This window comes from Mobula hypostoma, chromosome 3, assembly GCF_963921235.1.
Source record: "Mobula hypostoma chromosome 3, sMobHyp1.1, whole genome shotgun sequence".
Lineage (NCBI taxonomy): Eukaryota > Metazoa > Chordata > Chondrichthyes > Myliobatiformes > Myliobatidae > Mobula > Mobula hypostoma.
Genome location: NC_086099.1, coordinates 227086028 through 227105900, shown reverse-complemented (window position 1 = coordinate 227105900; position 19873 = coordinate 227086028).

Below are 19873 nucleotides of genomic sequence, written 5' to 3'. Positions count from 1 at the left end.
TATCTAGTAACATGAGGAAACGAATTGAAGCAGCAGAGATGTGATTTTTGAGGAGAATGCAAAGAATATCATGGATGAAATGAATATCTTTCAAGATTCAAGATTCAAGATTCTAAAAACTTTATTGTCATTCTAACCGTACATCAGCTCTGCAGGGCAGAATGAGACAGCGTTTCCCAGGGGCAGTGCAATCATAACATAACAAAGGCAACACTAAATAATAAACATAACAATAAATAGTAAAACACCACAGCCACATGTCAGTTAAAATCAGTTGTAAGTGTCCAGTGCAAGTTAAAAGTGTCCAAAGCAGAGTCAGGTGGAGCAGCTATTTAGCAGTCTGACTGCCTGTGGGAGGAAGCTGTTTAGTAGCCTTGTGGTTTTAGTTTTGATGCTCCTGTAACGTTTGCCTGATGGCAGAAGAACAAACAGTTCATGGAGAGGGTGAGAGGGGTCTTTAATGATGTACCGTGTCTTCTGGAGGCATCGACTCTGAAAGAGGTCTTGGACAGAAGGTAGGGAGACCCCAATATCCTTCTCTGCTCCCCTAACCACCCTCTGCAAGGCTTTTTTGTCAACAGCACTGCAGCTGGAGTACCAGGTTGTGATGCAAAAGGTCAGCACACTCTCAACCACGCCTCTGTAGAATGTAGTTAAGATGTTAGTGGGGAGTGATGCTTCTTTAAGCTTCCTCAGAAATTGCAATCTCTGCTGGGCCCGTTTCACAATCCCAGTGGTGTTCCTGGACCAGGTGAGATTGTCCGAGATCTGCACCCCAAGGAACTTGATGTTTTCCACTCTCTCCACTGTGGAGCCGCTGATGCTGAGGGGTGTGTGCTCAGGCTGAGACCGTCTGAAATCGACAATCATCTCCCTGGTTTTGGTGACATTAAGCATCAAGTTGTTATCCCTGCACCAGCTCTCTAGGTGTTTGACCTCCTCCCTGTACATTGTTTCATCATTTTTGCTGATGAGCACCACCACTGTGGTATCATCTGCAAATTTAATGATCATTTTCTCCTTGAATCTGACTGCACAGTCATGTGTTAGCAGTGTAAACAGCAATGGGCTAAGCACACAGCCTTGTGGGGATCCAGTGCTCAGTGTGATGGAGTCAGAGATGTTCCTGACTGACTGTGGTCTCTCTGTCAAGAAATCCAGAATCCAGCGACACATGGCAGTGGTAAGGCCAAGCAGCGACAGTTTCTCCACTAGCCTCTGCGGGATGACGGTATTGAATGCTGAAATGAAATCAATGTACAGGATTCTGGCATCTAACGAGGATGTCATGAACAGAGCAAACACAAAAAGAGAAATAATGTATGAGATCATGAAAAGACAACGTGACTTACTTCATTGAACATGTGATTAGGAAAGAGGAGTTAGAATGCATGGTAATTATGGGAAAGATTGAAGGGAAGAAAGCAAGAGGAAGACAAAGACAAATGATGATGGAGACAGCAGCCAGAGAACTGGAAATGAATACTGATAAATTGATCCACTTGGCCTGAAACAGGAGTGTGTGGGCCATGGCAGTCAAAGCTCAAACTGGGCACGGCACCTGATGATGACGATGATGAATATAAACTGCGACCTTCTTGGTGTAAGGACTTTAGATGGGGCTGAGTTTGTTAAGTGTGTCCAGGAAGGTCTCATAAATCGGTATGTGGATGGTCCACGTATTGAGGAGGGGCCGTACTGGAGCCCGGCCAAGTGATTGACCTCTCAGTGCGCGAACAGTTGGGGAACAGTGACCACAACTCCTTAACTTTCAGGATAACTATGGATAAGGATAGGTATGGTCCTTGTGGGAGAGTTTTAAATTGGAGTAGGGCAAATTCCAGGGCATTAGACAGGAACTAAGAAGAATTATTTGGGAAAACCTTTTCTCTGACAAGTCCACATAAGACGTGTGGAGGGTATTTAACTATCAATTGCACAGAGTTCAGGATCGGTACATTCCTGTTAGAAGGAAGGATGGGGATGGAAAGACAAGAGAACCTCGGATATCCAGGGAGGTGATGAATTTAGTCAAGAAGAAAAAAGGAGAAGTATGTAAAGCTTCAGAAATTAGGATCAAATGAAGCACATGAGGACTTTAAAGAAGCCAGAAAAGAACTAAAGAAGGGTATTAGGAGACCAGGAGGGGCCATAAAAAGCCCTTGGCAAATAAGATTAGAGTGAATCCTAAGGCATTCTATACATACATCAGGAGTAACAGGATAACTAGGGAGATGCGGAGAATGTGAGAAAGGTACTTATTGAGTATTTTGCTTCAGTATTTACCAAGGAAAAGGATATGGAGGACCAGGGGATCAGTGCTGAGTGTATAAATACGTTAACGTGTTCAGAGGTCAAGGAGGAGCAAGTGTATTCACTCCTCACAGACAGGACCCAGGCTGTAAAAATAGGGGACAAGCTCTCCTCTACAATCACTCTGAGCACCGGTGCCCCACAAGGCTGTGTACTCAGCCCCCGCTGTACTCACTGTACACCCATGATTGTGTAGCCAAGTTTCCATCAAACTCGATATAAAAGTTTGCTGATGACACAACAATTGTAGGCTGTATCTCGGGTAATGATGAATTTGAGTACAGAGAGGAAATTAAGAACCTGGTGGCATGGTGCGAAGATAATAACCTATCCCTCAACGTCAGCAAGACGAAGGAATTGGTTGTTGACTTCAGAAGCAGTAGTGGACCGCACGACCCAATTTACATCGGTGGTGCGCAAGTGGAACAGGTCAAAAGCTTTAAGTTCCTTGGGGTCAATATCACAAATGACCTGACTTGGTCCAACCAAGCAGAATTCACTGCCAAGAAGGCCCACCAGTGCCTTTACTTCCTGAGGAAGCTAAGGAAATTTGGCCCATCCCCTAAAACACTCAGTAATTTTTATAGATGCACTGCAGAAAGCATTCTTCTAGGGTGCATCACAACCTGGTATGGAAGTTGTCCTGTCCAAGACCGAAAGAAGCTGCAGAAGATCATGAACACGGTGCAGCACATCACACAAACCAATCTTCCGTCCTTGGACTCACTTTACACCGCACGCTGTTGGAGCAGTGCTGCCAGGATAATCAAGGACACGACCCACCCAGCCAACACACTTTTCGTCCCTCTTCCCTCCGGGAGAAGGTTCAGGAGCTTAAAGACTCGTACGGCCAGATTTGGGAACAGCTTCTTTCCAACTGTGATAAGACTGCTGAACGGATCCTGACCCGGATCTGGGCCGTACCCTCCAAATATCCGGACCTGCCTCTCGGTTTTTTTACACTACCTTACTTTCCCCTTTCTACTTTCTATTTATGATTTACAATTTAAATTTTTAATATTCATTATCGATTTGTACTCCAGGGAGCGGGAAGAGCAGAATCAAATATCACTGTGATGATTGTACGTTCTAGTATCAATTGGTTGAAGACAATAAAGTATAAAGTATTATAAAGTATTAAGGTGGATAAGTCCCCAGGGCTTGATAGGGTTTACCCCAGGTTATTAGAGGAGGCAAGAGACGAGATTGTTAGGCCCTTGCCACATGACTTCATGTCCTCTCTAGGCACAGGTGAGGTCCTGGAGGACTGGCACGTGGCTAATGTTGTACCTCTATTTAAGAAGGGAACAAGGGAAGATCCTGGGAACTATAGACCAGTGAGTCTCACGTCAGTTGTAGGGAAATTGCCAGAGAAAATTGTTAGGGATATGAGTGTTTGGAAATCTGTAGCCTGATTAGGGAGAGACAACATGTGGCAGGTCGTGTCTTACCAACTTGATTGAGTTTTTTGACAAGGTGACGAGAGAGATTAATGAAGATTGGGCAGTGGATGTTGTCTGCAAGGATTTTAGGAAGGTGTTTGACAAAGTCCCTCATGAGAGGCTAATCCAGAAGATTAAGATGCATGAGGTTTGTCATGTATTGACTGTTTGGTTTCAGAACTGGCTTTTGCATAGAGGGTAGTGGACCAAGGGACTTATTTGAGCGAGAGGTCTGTAATTAGTGGAGTTCCGCAGGGATCTGTGCTGGGACCTCTGCTGTTTGTAAATGACCTGGATGAAAATGTAATTGGGTGGGTTAGTAAATTTGCAAGAATGGTGGAGTTGTGGATAGTGTAGGCGGCTGATAAAGAATACAGTGCGATATAGATCAGCTGCAGATATGGGCAGAGAAATGGCAGATGGAGTTTAACCCAGACAAATGTGAGGTGTTGCTCCTCAGTTGGGCAAATGCAAGGACACACTACGCTGATAAAGGCAAGATCCTTAACAGTGTTGCAGAGCAGAGAGATCTTGGGATCCAAGTTATGGCTCCTTGAAAGTGGCTACTCAGCTCAATAAGGAGATTCAGAAGGCTTATTGAATGGTTGCTTTTGTTAGCTGAGGCATTGAGTTCAAAACTCAAGAGGTTGTGCTGCAACTTTATAAAACTCAGGTTAGGCCACACCTGGAGTATTGCAGCCAGTTCTGGTCACCCCACCATAGGAAAGATGGAGAGGGTGCAGAAGACATTGGCCAGGACGCTGCCTGGTTTAGAGGGCATGTGCTATAAGGAGAGGCTGGATAAGTTTGGGTTGTTTTCTCTAGATTGCTGGAGGCTGCGGGGGATCTGATGGAGGTTTACAAGATTCAGAGGCATAGATAGAGTGGACAGAGAGTGTCTGTTCCCAGAGTTGAAATGTTTAATACCAGTGGGCATGCATTGAAGGGAGAGGGGGTAGGTTCAAAGGGGATGTGAGGGGTAAGCTTTTTCACTCAGAGAGAGGTGGATGCCTGGAATCCGTTGGCTGGTATGGGGCAGAGGCAAATACATTACAGGCTTTTAAGAGACATTTGGAGAGGCACATGGATGTGAGGAAGATGGAGGGATATGGACATGGTGTAAGTAGGAGAGATTAGTGTTTGGTGATTTTGATTTGCTTTTTAGCTGGTTCAGCACAGCACTGCGGGCCGAATGGCCTGTTCCTGTGCTGAACTGTTCTCTGTTCTTTCTTGTGAATTGTTTTGATTTGTGGCGGCAGTACAGTGCCAAGATATAAAATAACTATAAATTACAAAATGAGTGAGTAGTTTGAAAAGGAACAGCAAGGTAGTGTACAAGGGTTCATGGTGACGAGGAGGTGAACAGGGGTGAGATAGGTCAGCTGGTTAACTGATGTCAAAGCAACCTGGCACCAGTAAAGACCAAGGAATTGACTGTGGACTTTGGGAAGGGAAAGTAGAGGGAACACACTCCAGTCCTCATTGAGGGATTAGAAGTGGTTGGGGTGAGCAGTTTCAAGTTCCTTGGTGTTATGAGGGATCTAGCCTGGGCCCAACATATTGTTGCAATTATGAAGAAGGCACGCCAGTGACTATATTTCATTAAGAATTTGAGGAGATTTGGTATGTCACCAAGGACACTTGCATATTTCTACACATGTACCATGGAGACCATTCTAACTGGTTGTATCACCGTCTGGTATGGAGGGGCCAGAGCACAGGATCGGAAAAAGCTGCAGAGAGTTGTAAGCTCAGCCAGCTCCATCATGGGGACCAGCCTCCCCAACATCCAGGACACCCTCAAAAGGCGAGGCCTCAAAAAAGGTCACACGTGTCAATAAGGGCCTCTCATCACCCAGGACATGCCCTCTTCTCATTGCTACCTTCAAGGAGAAGGTACAGGAGCTTGAGACACACACTCAACATGTTAGAAACAGCTTAGACCATAAGACAGGAGTAGAATGAGGCCATTTTGTCCATCGAGTCTGCTCTGCCATTTCATCATGGCTGATCCAATTTTCGTCTCAGTCCCAATCTCCTACCTTCTCCCTGTATCCCTTCATGCCCTGATCAATCAAGAACCCATCAACCTCTGTCTTAAATATACGTAAAGACTTGGCCTCCACAGTTCCCTGTGGCAAAGAATTCCACAGATTCACCACTCTCTGGCTACAGAAATTCCTCCTCATCTCCGTTCTAAAAGGGCGCCCCTCTATTCTGAGGCTTTGTCCTCTGGTCTTACACTCTCCCATCTTTGAAAACATGCTGTCCACATCCACTCTATCAAGGCCTTGAAAGACATTGCCCTTCATTCTTCTGAATTCCAGTGAATACAGATGCTAAACAGCGACTCCCTTCCTTGCATCTTCAGAAACAGCCCTATTTCCATCTCTACTATCTCTATTTTTCCCTTTCAGGGTTCTTTTGAAGACCCTGGCCTGGAGTTACACGCTGACTTCGGTTCTTTGCGGGAACGGGACCCGTTCTTGGGGTTTCAGGACTGTCCAAGGGGTAGGCCTGAGAGGCGGCCTAGTGTTTGGAAGCCTAAGATCTCGGGGCTCTGGAGACGGGCAGATCGAGGATCAGTCTCACGGCAGGAGACACATGAGTCGTCGAGGAGGCTGGAAAATCTTTCGCTGTGGGCCCAAAGACCTGAGATCTTTGCAATCTTTGGGTACAGAGTTCATAAAAAGTGACGAAACGGACTTTTTAACATCGTAGACCAGCGAGTTGTTGTTATGTCTCCTGCTTGCTGTAAAAATGGGGGACACCTCCTTCTCCCTTATTAGGGAGATTGAACCTGTGGGTTGCCAAATGCCGGATGAATTGTGATAGTCTTTGGGGTAATTGCAAGGTCTGTGTCCTTGCTATCGCCTAGCTCATACTTGTGCTCGGTAACGAGTGCGCTTTTTGTTTTGCCGGTGGGGGAAGGGGGGATTGTTGCTTGCTGCTGCTTACGCGCGGGAGGGGGGAGCTGGGGGGAGCTTTGGGGTTCTCACGTTTAACTGTCATTCATTCTTTGGGGCACTTCTTTGTTTTCGTGGATGTTTTGCGAAGAAAAAGCATTTCAGGATGTATATTGTATACATTTCTCTGACATTAAATTGAACCTTTGTATACAGGCCCAAAGCCATCAAACACTCTTCATATGACAAGCTATTCAATCCTGGAATCATTTTAGTGAACCTCCTTTGAACCCTCTCCAGTTTCAGCATGTTTTTTCTAAGAGAAGGTGCCACAATTGCTCACAAAACTCCAAGTGAAACATCACCAGTGCTTCATAAAGTCTCAACATTACATCCTTGCTTTTATATTCTAGTCCTCTTGAAATGAATTTGCCTTCCTCACCACTGACTCAACCTGCAAATTAACCTTTATGGAATCCTGCACAAGGACTCCCAAGTCCCTTTGTACCTCAATTTCTTTGTATTTTCTCTCCATTTAGAAAATAGTCAACCCTTTCACTTCTTCTACCAAAGTGCCTGACCGTACACTTCCTTACACTGAATTCCATCTGCCACTTCTTTGCCCATTCTCCTAATCTGTCTAAGTCCTTCTGTAGCCTCTCTACTTCTCAAAAGTATCTGCCCCTCCAGCTATCTTTGTATCAACTGCAAACTTTGTAACAAAGCCATCAATTCCATCATCCAAATCATTGACATATAAGGTAAAAGGAATCAGTCCCAACACAGACCTCTGAGGAAAACCATGAGTCACCAGCAGCCAACCAGAAAAGTCTCCCTTTATTCCCACTCTTTGCCTCCTGCCAATCAGCCATTGCGTTATCCATGCTAAATTCTTTCCTGTAATACCATGGGCTCATAGCTAGTTAAGCAGCCCCATGTGTGGCACCTTGTCACAAGACAAAGGAGCAGAAGCAGGCCATTCGGCCCATTGAGTCTGCTCTGCAGCTCCCCCATGAGCTAAACTATTCACCCATCTAGTTCCAATTTCCGGCTTTTTCCCCATATCCCTTGATACCCTGACTAATTAGATACCTGTCAATCTCCTCCTTAACACCCTCAATGATCGGGCCTCCACAGCTGTATGTGGCAACGAATTTCACAAATCCATGACCCTCTGGCTAAAAAAATTTCTCCTCATCTCTGTTTTAATTGGGTACCCTCTACTTCTGAGACTATGGCCTCTTGTCCTGGACTCACCCACCAAGGGAAACAACCTTTCCACATCTACTCTGTCCAACCATTTCAACATTTGAAACCTTTCTATGAGATCCCCTCTCATTCTTCTATACTCTAATGAATACAATCCAAGAGCCGACAGACGCTCCTCATATGTTAGCCCCTGCATTCCAGGAATCATCCTCGTAAATCTTCTCTGAACTCTCTCCAACATCAGTATATCCTTTCTAAGATAGGGGGCCCAAAACTGCACACAGTATTCCAAATGAGGTCTCACTAATGCCCCATAGAGCCTCATCAACACCTCCTTACTCTTATACACTATTCCTCTTGAAATGAATGCCAATATAGCATCCACTTTCCTTACCGCCAATCCAACCTGGTGGTTAACCTTTAGGGTATCCTGCACAAGGACCCCCAAGTCCCTTTGCACTTCCGATTTTTGAATTTTCTCCCCATCTAAATAATAATCTGCCCGATTATTTCTTCTTCCGAAATATACAACTGTACATTTGTCAACATTGTATCTCATCTGCCATTTCTTTGCCCACTCTCCTAAACTGACTAAGTCTCTCTGCAACCTTTCCATTTCTTCAACATTTCCTGCTCCTCCACCCATCTTGGTGTCATCCGCAAACTTGGCCACAAAACCATTTAATCCATAATCCAAATCATCGATATACATCGTAAAAAGAAGCAGCCCCAACACCGACCCCTGCGGAACACCACTAGTAACCGGCAACCAATCAGAATAGGATCCCTTTATTCCCACCCTTTGCTTTCTGCCTATCAGCCAATGCTCCACCCATTTCAATATCTTTCCTATAATTCCATGGGCTCTCATCTTATTAAGCAGCCTCATATGCAGCACCTTATCGAAGGCCTTTTGAAAATCCAAATACACAACATCCACAGCCTCTCCCTTGTCAATCTTATTCGAGATTACCTCAAAAAATTCCAATAAGTTGGTAAGGCAGGATCTTCCCTTCATGAAACCATGCTGGCTTCGGCCTATCTTGTCATGCACCTCAAGGTATTTCATAACCTCGTCCTTGAGGATTGACTCCAATATCTTTCCAACCACCGATGTCAGACTAATAGGTCTGTAATTTTCTTTTTGCTGCCTCCTTCCTTTCTTAAATAGCGGAACTACATTTGCGACTTTCCAGTCCTCTGGAACCATGCCAGAGTCTATTGATTCCTGGAAGATCATTTCCAATGCTTCCACAATCTCCAAAGCCACCTCCTTCAGAACCCTTGGGTGCACCTCATCCGGTCCGGGAGACTTATCTATTCTTAGTCCACTTAGCTTCCCAAGCACTTTCTCTCTAGTTATGTAGTTGTCAAAGACCTTCTGAAAATCCAAATACACAACATCAACCAAATCTCCTTTGTCTGTCCTGCTTGCTATTTCTTCAAAGAATTCCAACAGATTTATCAGTCAAGATTTTCCCTTGAGGAGACCATGCTATCTATGGCCTATTTTATCATGTGCCTCCAAGTACCCCAAAACCAAATCCTTAACAATCGACTCCAACATCTTCCCAACCACTGAGGTCAGACTAACTGGCCTGTAATTTCCTTTCTTCTGCCTCTCCTTCTTCTTGAAGAGGGAGTGACATTTGCAACTTTCAGTCTTCCAGAACCTAGTGGTTCTTGAAAGATCATTACTAATGCCTCCATAATCTCTTCAGTCATCTTTTTCAGAACCCTGGGATGTACACCATCTAGTCCAGGTGACTTATCTACATTCAGACCTTTCAGTTTCCCAAGAACCTTCTCTCTAGTAATAGCAACTTCACACATTTCATGACCGCTGACACTCTCAAACTTCTGGCATACTGCTAGTGTCTTCTGCAGTGAAGACCGATTCTTATTCAGTTTGTCTACCATTTCCTTGTCCCCTGTTTCTACCTCTCCAGCATTGTTTTCCAGGGGTCCGATATCCACTCTCACCTCTCTTTCATACTTTATATATCTGAAGAAACTTTTGGTATCCTCTTTAATATTATTGGCTAGCTTACTTTCAGATTCCACCACCATCTGCAGATTTTCTCGTTTGTAATTGGTTTACCTTTTATAAATTTTATTTTTATTTGGGTAAGGTATTCACGAGTGATACACAAAACTTTTTTTTACATCTATAACCTTTTCCATTTTTTATGTGAGTAAATCTATATTAATTTGTACATTCACAAGTGCACATTTGAGATAATTGGTTTACCTTCTTAATCACTTCTTTAGTTGCCTCCTGTTGTTTTATAAAAGCTTCCCAATCCTCTAACTTCCCACTAATTTTTGCTCTATTATATGCCCTCTCTTTGGCTTTTATGTTGGCTTTGACTTCTCTTGTTAGCCACGGTTGTGTCATCTCACCTTTAATTCTTCCTCTTTGGGATGTACATATCCTGTGCCTTCCGAATTGCTTCCAGAAATTCCAGCCATTGCTGCTGTGCCGTCATCCCTGCCAGTGTTCTTTTCCAGTCAATTCTGGCCAACTCCTCTCTCATGCCTCTGTAATTCCCTTTACTCCACTGCAATACTGATACATCTGACTTTAGTTTCTTCTTCTCAGATCTTAGGATGAATTTGATCATATTATGATCATTTGTCCCTCAGGGTTCCTTTACCTTAAGCTCGTTAATCAATTCCAGTTCATTGCACAGCACCCAATTCAGAATAGCTGATCCCCTTGCAGGCTCAACCACAAGTTGCTCTAAAAAGCTATCTCATAGGCATTCTAGAAATTCTCCCTCTTGGGATCCAGCACCAACCTGATTTTCCCAATCTATCTGCTTATTGAAATCCCCCATGACCCTTTTGACATGCATTTTCTATCTCCCGTTGTAACTTGGAGACCACATCCTTACTACTGTTTGGGGGTCTGTCTACAACTCCCATCAGGGATTTTTACCCTTGCAGTTCCCTAGGTCGATCCACAATGATTCAACACCTTCTGACCCTATGTCACCTCATTCTAATGATTTGATTTCATTTTTTACCAACAGAGCAACATCACCCCCTCTGCCTTCCTGCCTATCCTTTCGATACAATCCTTGGACATTAATCTCCCGGTTGTAATCTTTCAGCCATGATTCAGTGATGCCTACAACATCACACCAGCCAATCTGCAAATGTGGTGCAAATTCATCTACCTTATTCTGTACACTGCAAGCATTCAGATACAACACCCTCAGTCCTCTATTCACCCTTTTCAATTTTGTCCACCTTTTACATTGCAACTCATCCTGTTGACGGCAATTTTGCCCTACCATCAGTTTCTTTCCCTCTGCCATCAGATTTCTGAATGGGCAATGAACCCACAATCACTACATCTCTATTTTCCCCTCTCTTTTTGTACGGATTTAGTTTTTAGATATGCTCATTGTAATCACAGTTTTTCTGACTTGTGGTGCAGTGTCCTGTTGTTTCATGACACATGCCAGTGATATGAAACCTGACTCTGAATGACTGAGTCTGGATCTTCACGCTCCCGTACCTCTGACTGGACGGTAATAATGAGAAGCGAGCGTGACCCGAGGGTCCTTAGTGAGAAACGCCATCCTCTTGAGGATGCCCTTGATGGTGGAGAGGGTCGTGCCCATGATGAGCTAACTAACCTTGCAATCCTGTGCTTTGGAGCCTCCAGACCAAGCCAGTGAGTTAACCAGTCGGGATGCTCTCCACCTTACATCTGCAGAAACTTGTAAGAGTTTTGGGCGACATGCCAAACTTCTTCAAAGACATGCGATACACAGCGTAAAGGGTATGGAGTACAGGGCTTGGGATGTCATGTTGCAGTTGTATAAGATGTTGCTGAGGCCACACTGGGAGTGTTGTCAGCTCCGATTACACTGTTATAGCAATCATTACTATGTGCCGTGTCCTATGACATCATCATTATGTGCCATGTCATATGACATCATCATTATGTACCGTGTCGTATGACGTAGGCAACCAAGGTCTCAGTGACCATGATTGATAGAAACATAGAAACATAGAAAATAGGTGCAGGAGTAGGCCATTCGGCCCTTCGAGCCTGCACTGCCATTCAGTATGATCATGGCTGATCATCCAACTCAGAACCCTGCACCTGCCTTCCCTCCGTAACCCCTAATCCCTTTAGCCACAAGGGCCATATCTAACTCCCTCTTAAATATTGCCAATGAACTGGCCTCAACTGTTTCCTGTGGCAGAGAATTCCACAGATTCACCACTTTCTGTGTGAAGAAGTTTTTCCTAATCTCGGTCCTAAAAGACTTCCCCTTTATCCTCAAACTGTGACTCCTCGTTCTGAACTTCCCCAACATCAGGAACAATCTTCCTGCATCCTGCCTGTCCAATCCCTTTAGGATTTTATACGTTTCAATCAGATCCCCCCTCAATCTTCTAAATTCCAGCAAGTATAAGCCTAGTCGATCTAGTCTTTCTTCATATGAAAGTCCTGCCATCCCAGGAATCAATCTGGTGAACCTTCTTTGTACTCCCTCTACGGCAAGAACGTCTTTCCTCAGATTAGGGGACCAAAATTGATCTTGGCAAATTTTTCTACTGAAGTGGTTTGCCATTGCCGCCTTCTTGGCAGTGTCTTTACAAGAGAGGTGACTCCAGCCGTTATCAATACTCTTCCGAGATTGTCTGCCTGGCATCAGTGGTCACATAACCAGCTGCTCATACGACCGTCCACTACCTGCTCTCACGGCTTCATGTGACCTGATCGGGGGGTTAAGCAGGTGCTACACCTTGCCCAAGGGTGATCTGCAGGCTAGCGGAGGGAAGGAGCGCCTTACACCTCCTTTAGTAGAGACGTATCTCCACCCTGCCAGCCACACTGTTACAGTAAAGGCAAAATTAAGCTGAAAAGAGTGGAAAGAAGATTTATGACAGTGTTGCCTGGATGTGAGGGCCTGGGTATGGGGAGACATTGGGCAGGCTGGGATTTTATTACTCGGAGTATAAGAGACCAAGGGGTGACCTTATAGAGGTGTATGAAACCATGAGGGGCAGAGGTAGGGTGATGCACACAGTCTTTTTTCCAAGAACCAACATCTTAACTTGCCTCGTACACAGTTCCCTTCTACATCAGAGAGGTGTGGAGGGAAATCGTCCACTAACTGGAGAAACTCCGGATGCGATGTACCTTTCGTTTCCTTTTCAACATCTTGGGGGCATAGGTTTAGACCATAAGACCATAATACATAAGTGTATAATTTGGCCATTCGGCCCATCAAGTCTGGTCTGCCATCCATCATGGCTGATTTATCCCTCTCAACTCCATTCTCCTGCCATCTCCCTGTCACCTTTGACTCCCTGACAAATCAAGACCTATCAGTCTACAGAGTGATTGATCTAAAAGGGCCCTAAAGGGCAGCTTCACGCCGAGGCTGGTGGGTAAAAAGGACAAGCTACTACAGAGTCATCTAGCCATAGGGCAGTACAGCACAGAAACAGGCCCCTCAACCCGTCTAGCCTGTGCTGAACTGTTATTCCGTTTAGTCCCATCGATCTGCACCCGGGCCGTAGCCCTCTTTATCCTTCCCATCCGTGTACCTATCCAAACTTCTCTTAAACGATGGAATTGAACCTGTATCCATCACTTCCACACTCGCACCACCCTCTTGAGTGAAGAAATTCCTGCTGATCTTCCCCATATTTCACCTTTCACCCTTTACCCGTGACCTCTAGTTTTAGATTCACCCAACCTCAATGGAAAAAGCCTGCTTGCATTACTTGGATAAGTACATTTGGATAGAAAATGTTCAACGGCAAGAAATCTGGAGAGATTTAGGTGGAAAATGTGGATTAATGGAGCTGTACTGTGCTGAACTTTTCTCCGAGGATCGTCACCTCGTGGTGGTGGAGAGGCTTGTGAGATCCTGACAGCGATGCCGTCTGGAGCTGAGCTCCTGGTAGGGTCACCCCTGGCGGTAAGGTCGAGGGGGAGGATCTAGTCTAAGAGCGATCCAGTCAGGACCTCAGCCGTGGAGCTGTCGGAAGATGGGAATCATTAATAGAGTTAGTCCCGGAATAAGCCCCGTGGTGATCAGCAAGTGATGGAGGGAGCAGGATTGTGAGGTGTGAAAGCCCTTTAGAATGTGTGGATCCCGGATCCCTGAGGACCCACCAACAGACAATCCCTCAGGAGAATGTCACACTCAACTCGAGTGATCACAAGGGAGGAAAGGCTGTTTTGCAGTCAGTGGCCACATTATTAGGCAGCTCCTGTACCTCATGAAATGGCCACTGAGTGTATGTTCATGGTCTTCTGCTGCTGTAGCCCATCCATTTCAAGATTCGACGTGTTGTGCATTCAGAGATGCTCTTCTGCACACCACTGTCGTAACGTGGTTACTTGAGTTACTGTCACCTTCCTGTCAGCTTGAACCAGTCTGACCACTCTCCTCTGGTCTCTCTTGTTAGCAAGGCATTTTCACCCACAGAATTGCCACACACTGGAATTTCTTTGTTTTTCGCACCCTTCTCCATAAACTCCAGAGACTGTTGTGCATGAAAATCCCAGGAGATCAGCAGGTACTCAAACCACCCCGTCTGGCAACAGCAATCATTCTGTGGCCAAAGTCACTTGGATCACATTTCTTCCCCATTCAGATGGTCTGAACAACGACTGAACCTCTTGACCACGTCAGCATGCTTTTACGCCTTGAGTTGTTGCCACATGATCGGCCGATTAGGCATTTGCATCAACGAGCAGGTGTACCTAATAAAGTGGCCACTGACTGTATGCTCTTTGTTGGGTGAGAAGCCGAGCTTCGTCCACAAGTTGGCGGCTGGTACAGATTCAGCCTGCCTGAGGTCCCAACAAAGGATGGAATGTAGAATTTCTGCGGGGAATCAATTCTAAAACGACACATTTCACTGCTAACTGTACATCAGTGATAGTAAACCTGAATCTGATTCTGAAGTGTGTTCCCTCAGTGAGAGAAAAAAAAACACACACACACACACACATTCTGGAATGTTCTTGTCTTCCCTCAGAAAGTGAGAGAATTTGGAAAGTGGACTCCTAGGAAACGGTTGCTACGAGGCAGCGAGCAAGCCCTCAGTGTGAGTGGAGACGTTTGGACCAGAGTGGCAGTTAAACCTGGCTGTCTGTGGAGCGAGTGGCCGGGAGCCACTGTCAGCTGAACTCCCTTCACCCACGTCTCAAACCCCGCCCACTGGCCTGGGCATGGCGGAGGCGGCAAACGTCGGGATAGACGAGGTGGGCGAGTGCCGAGAGAGGGGCTACTTGCTGAGCCGGAAGAGGATTGGTTCCGGGTCTTTCTCCAAGGTTTACCTGGGTGCGCCCACCCCGCAGAAGGTCAGATCCAACGGCCGGCTGGCCAGCGGGCTGGAGAACAGGAAGGAAAACTGGGTGAGAGCACACAAAATACTGGAGGAGTTCGGCAAGTCGGGCAGCAGCCACGGAAAAGGACAAACAGTCAATGTTTCAGGCCGAGGTGTTTCATGAGCACAGGAAAGGAAGGGGGGAAGATGACAGAATAAGAAGGTGGGGGGAGGGGAAGCAGGACAAGCCAGAAGGTGATAGGTGAAGCCAGGTGGGTGGGCAAGAGGAGACGAAGTAAGAAGCTGGGAGGTGATTGGTGGAAAAGGTAAAGGGTTGGAGAAGAAGGAATCTGATAGGAGAGGAGAGTGGACCATAGGAGAAAGATGATAGGCAGGTGAGGAGAAGAGGGGAACGGGGGACAGAGCAGGGAATAGCAGGAAAGGGTGAGGAAGGAAAGAAATTACCAGAAGTTGGAGAAACCGATGTTCCTGCCATCAGGTTCGAAGCTACCTAGACGGAATATGAGCGTTGCTCTTCCAGCCTGAAAGTGGCCACATCATGGTAGAAGAAGAGGCCACGTACTGACATGTCGGAGTGGGAATGCCAGGGACATGCCAGTGAGTGAGTGGGCCAGTGAAGGAGTAGAGCTTCGAGGCTTTGACTCGAGAGATTCTGGCAGTTTTGGCAGTTGGACTGTGCAATCAAGTCAATCAAGATTTGATTAGCTCAGACTCAGCAGAAAACAGCTGATTGGGCAATTGAGGTCAGGTGACCAAGCAGTTCGAAAAGCTCAAATAAAGAGAGGGGTAGCTGACGCGGAGTGGCCAGTGAGTGAGTGGGCCAGTGAAGGAATGGAGCTTTGAGGCTTTGACTCGAGAGGCTTCGACGAGAAGAGGCGGAGGACGAATTTGCTCCCAGTTAGTTTTTACAATGCCTCCTGAGACGGTGATGTGCCTCTCATGTGAGATATGGCAGTCTCGGGGGAATTCCCCTCTCCTGCAGAGTCACATCTGCCAGAAGTGCATACGGCTGGGCGATCTGGAAGACCATGTAAGGAATCTGGAGCAGCAGCTGGATGACCTTCGACTCATAAGGGAGAATGAGGCAGTCATAGATGAGAGCTACAGGGAGGTAGTCACACCTAGGCTGCTGGAAGCAGGTCGTTGGGTGACAGTCAGAGGGGGGAAAGCGAAGGTGAGCAGACAGGTAGTGCAGAGCACCCCTGTAGCCATTCCCCTGAATAATAAGTTTACCATCCTGGATACTGTTGGTGGGGATGACCGACCAGGGGTGAGCCATGGTGGCAGGGCCTCTGGCACTGAGTCTGACCCTCTGGTGCAGAAAGGTGGGACGGAGAAGAGGAGAGCTGTCGTCATTGGAGACTCTATAGTCAGGGGAGCAGACAGGAGATTTTGTGGACGTGAGAAGGACACCCGCATGGTTTGTTGCCTCCCGGGTGCCAGGGTCCGGGATGTCTCTGAACGGGTGCACGACATCCTGGTACGAGAGGGAAAGCAACCAGAAGTCGTGATACATGTTGGGACCAACGACATAGGCAGGAAGAAGGATGAGGTCCTGAAGTGTGAGTTTCGGGAACTAGGCAGAAGGCTGAAGAACAGGACCTCAAGGGTGGCATTCTCAGGATTGCTGCCAGTGCTATGTGACAGTGATGGTAAGAATTGGAGGAGATGGCAGTTGAATGCGTGGCTGAGGAGTTGGTGCAGGGAGCAGGGTTTTAGATTATTAGATCATTGGGATCTCTTCTAGGGAAGGTGGGACCTGTACAGATTGGATGGGTTGCACCTGAACTCAAGGGGGAGCAATATCCTTGCAGGTAGGTTTGCCAGCATGGTTCGGGAGGGTTTAAACTACTTTGCGAGGGGGATGGGACCCAGAGCGATAGAGCAGTGAAAGAAGTGCATGGAGTAAAGCCAGATCTAACATACAGAGAGGCTTTGAGGAAAGAGAAGCAGAATAAACGGTGTAAAGACAGTAAGGTAGAAGGGCTGAAATGTGTGTACCTCAATGCAAGAAGCATCAGGAACAAAGGTGATGAACTGAGAGCTTGGATACATACATGGAATTATGATGTAGTGGCCATTACAGAGACTTGGCTGGCACCAGGGCAGGAATGGATTCTCAATATTCCTGGATTTGAGTGCTTTAAAAGGGATAGAGATGGGGTAAAAGGGGAGGAGGGGTGGCATTACTGGTCAGGGATACTATTACAGCTACAGAAAGGGTGGGTAATGTAGCAGGATCTTCTTTTGAGTCAATATGGGTAGAGGGAAGGGAGCAGTTACAGTGGCATGAAAAAGTCTGGGCACCCCGGCCAAAATTTCTGTTACTGTGAATAGCTAAGTGAGTAGAAGATGAACTGATTTCCAAAAGGCATAAAGTTAAAGATGACACATTTCTTTAACATCTTAAATAAGAAAACTTGTTTATTTCCATCTTTTACAGTTTCAAAATAACAAAAAAGGAAAAGGGCCCAAAACAAAAGTTTGGGCACCCTGCATGGCAGTACTTAGTAACACCCCCTTTGGCAAGTATCACAGCTTGTAAACATTTTCCGTAGCCAGCTGAGAGTCTTTCAATTCTTGTTTGGGGGATTTTTGCCCATTCTTCCTTGCAAAAGGCTTCTAGTTCTGTGAGATTCTTGGGCCGTCTTGCATTCACTGCTCTTTTGAGGTCTATCCACAGATTCTCGATGATATTTAGGTCACGAGACTGTGAGGACCATGGCAAAACCTTCAGCTTGTGCCTCTTGAGGTAGTCCATTGTGGATTTTGAGGTGTGTTTAGGATCATTATCCTGTTGTAGAAGCCATCCTCTTTTCATCTTCAGCTTTTTTACAGACGGTGTGATGTTTGCTTCCAGAATTTGCTGGTATTTAATTGAATTCATTCTTCCCTCGACCAGTGCCACTGGCTGCAACACAAGCCCAAAGCATGATCGATCCACCCCCGTGCTTAACAGTTGGAGAGGGGTTCTTTTCATGAAATTCTGCACCTCTTTTTTTTCCCAAACACACCTTTGCTCATTGCTGCCAAAAAGTTCTGTTTTAACTTCATCAGTCCACAGGACTTGTTTCCAAAATGCATCAGGCTTGTTTAGATGTTCCTTTGAACATTTTGAATAGAACTTTTTGGCCACAATGAGCAAAGGTATGTTTGGAGAAAAAATGGTGCAGAATTTCATGAAAAGAACACCCCTCCAACTGTTAAGCACGGGGGTGGATCGATCATGTTTTGGGCTTGTGTTGCAGCCAGTAGCACGGGGAACATTTCACTGGTAGAGGGAAGAATGAATTCAATTAAATACCAGCAAATTCTGGAAGCAAACATCACACCATCTGTAAAAAAGCCGAAGATGAAAAGAGGATGGCTTCTACAACAAGATAATGATCCTAAACACACCTCAAAATCCACAATGGACTACCTCAAGAGGTGCAAGCTGAAGGTTTTGCCATGGCCCTCACAGTCCCCTGACCTAAATATCATCGAAAATCTGTGGATAGACCTCAAAAGAGCACTGCATGCAAGACGGCCCAAGAATCTCACAGAACTAGAAGCCTTTTGCAAGGAAGGATGGGTGAAAATCCCCCAAACAAGAATTGAAAGACAACACACATAAAAGTTGCTGGTGAACGCAGCAGGCCAAGCAGCATCTCTAGGAAGAGGTGCAGTTGACGTTTCAGGCCGAGACCCTTCGTCAGGACGAAGGGGATGAAGTCCTGACGAAGGGTCTCGGCCTGAAACGTCGACTGCACCTCTTCCTAGAGATGCTGCTTGGCCTGCTGCGTTCACCAGCAATTTTTATGTGTGTTGCTTGAATTTCCAGCATCTGCAGAATTCCTGTTGTTTGAGAATTGAAAGACTCTTAGCTGGCTACAGAATGCGTTTTCAAGCTGTGATACTTGCCAAAGCCGGTGTTACTAAGTACTGACCATGCAGGGTGCCCAAACTTTTGTTTTGGGCCCTTTTCCTTTTTTGTTGTTTTGAAACTGTAAAAATATGGAAATAAAAATTTTCTTGTTTAAAATATTAAAGAAATGTGTCATCTTTAACTTTATGCCTTTTGGAAATCAGTTCATCTTTTACTCGCTTAACTATTCACAGTAACAGAAATTTTGACCAGGGGTGCCCAAACTTTTGCATACCACTGTACTCTATTGGGAGTATTCTATAGGCCCCCTGGTAGCAGCAGAGATACAGAGGAGCAGAGTGGGAGGCAGATTTTGGAAAGGTGCAAAAATAACAGGATTGTTATCATGGGTGACTTTAACTTCCCTAATATTGATTGGCACCTGATTAATTCCAAGGGTTTAGATGGGGCAGAGTTTGTTAAGTGTGTCCAGGACGGATTCTTGTCACAGTATGTGGACAGGCCAGCGAGGGGAAATGCCATACTAGATCTAGTACTAGGTAATGAACCAGGTCAGGTCACAGATCTCTCAGTGGATGAGCATCTGGGGGGCAGTGACCACCACTCCCTGGCCTTTAGGATTATCATGGAAAAGGATAGAATCAGAGAGGACAGGAGAATTTTTAATTGGGGAAGGGCAAATTATGAGGCTATAAGGCTAGAACTTGCAGGTATGAATTGGGATGATGTTTTTGCAGGGGAATGTACTATGGACATGTGGTCAATGTTTAGAGATCTCTTGCAAGATGTTAGGGATAAGT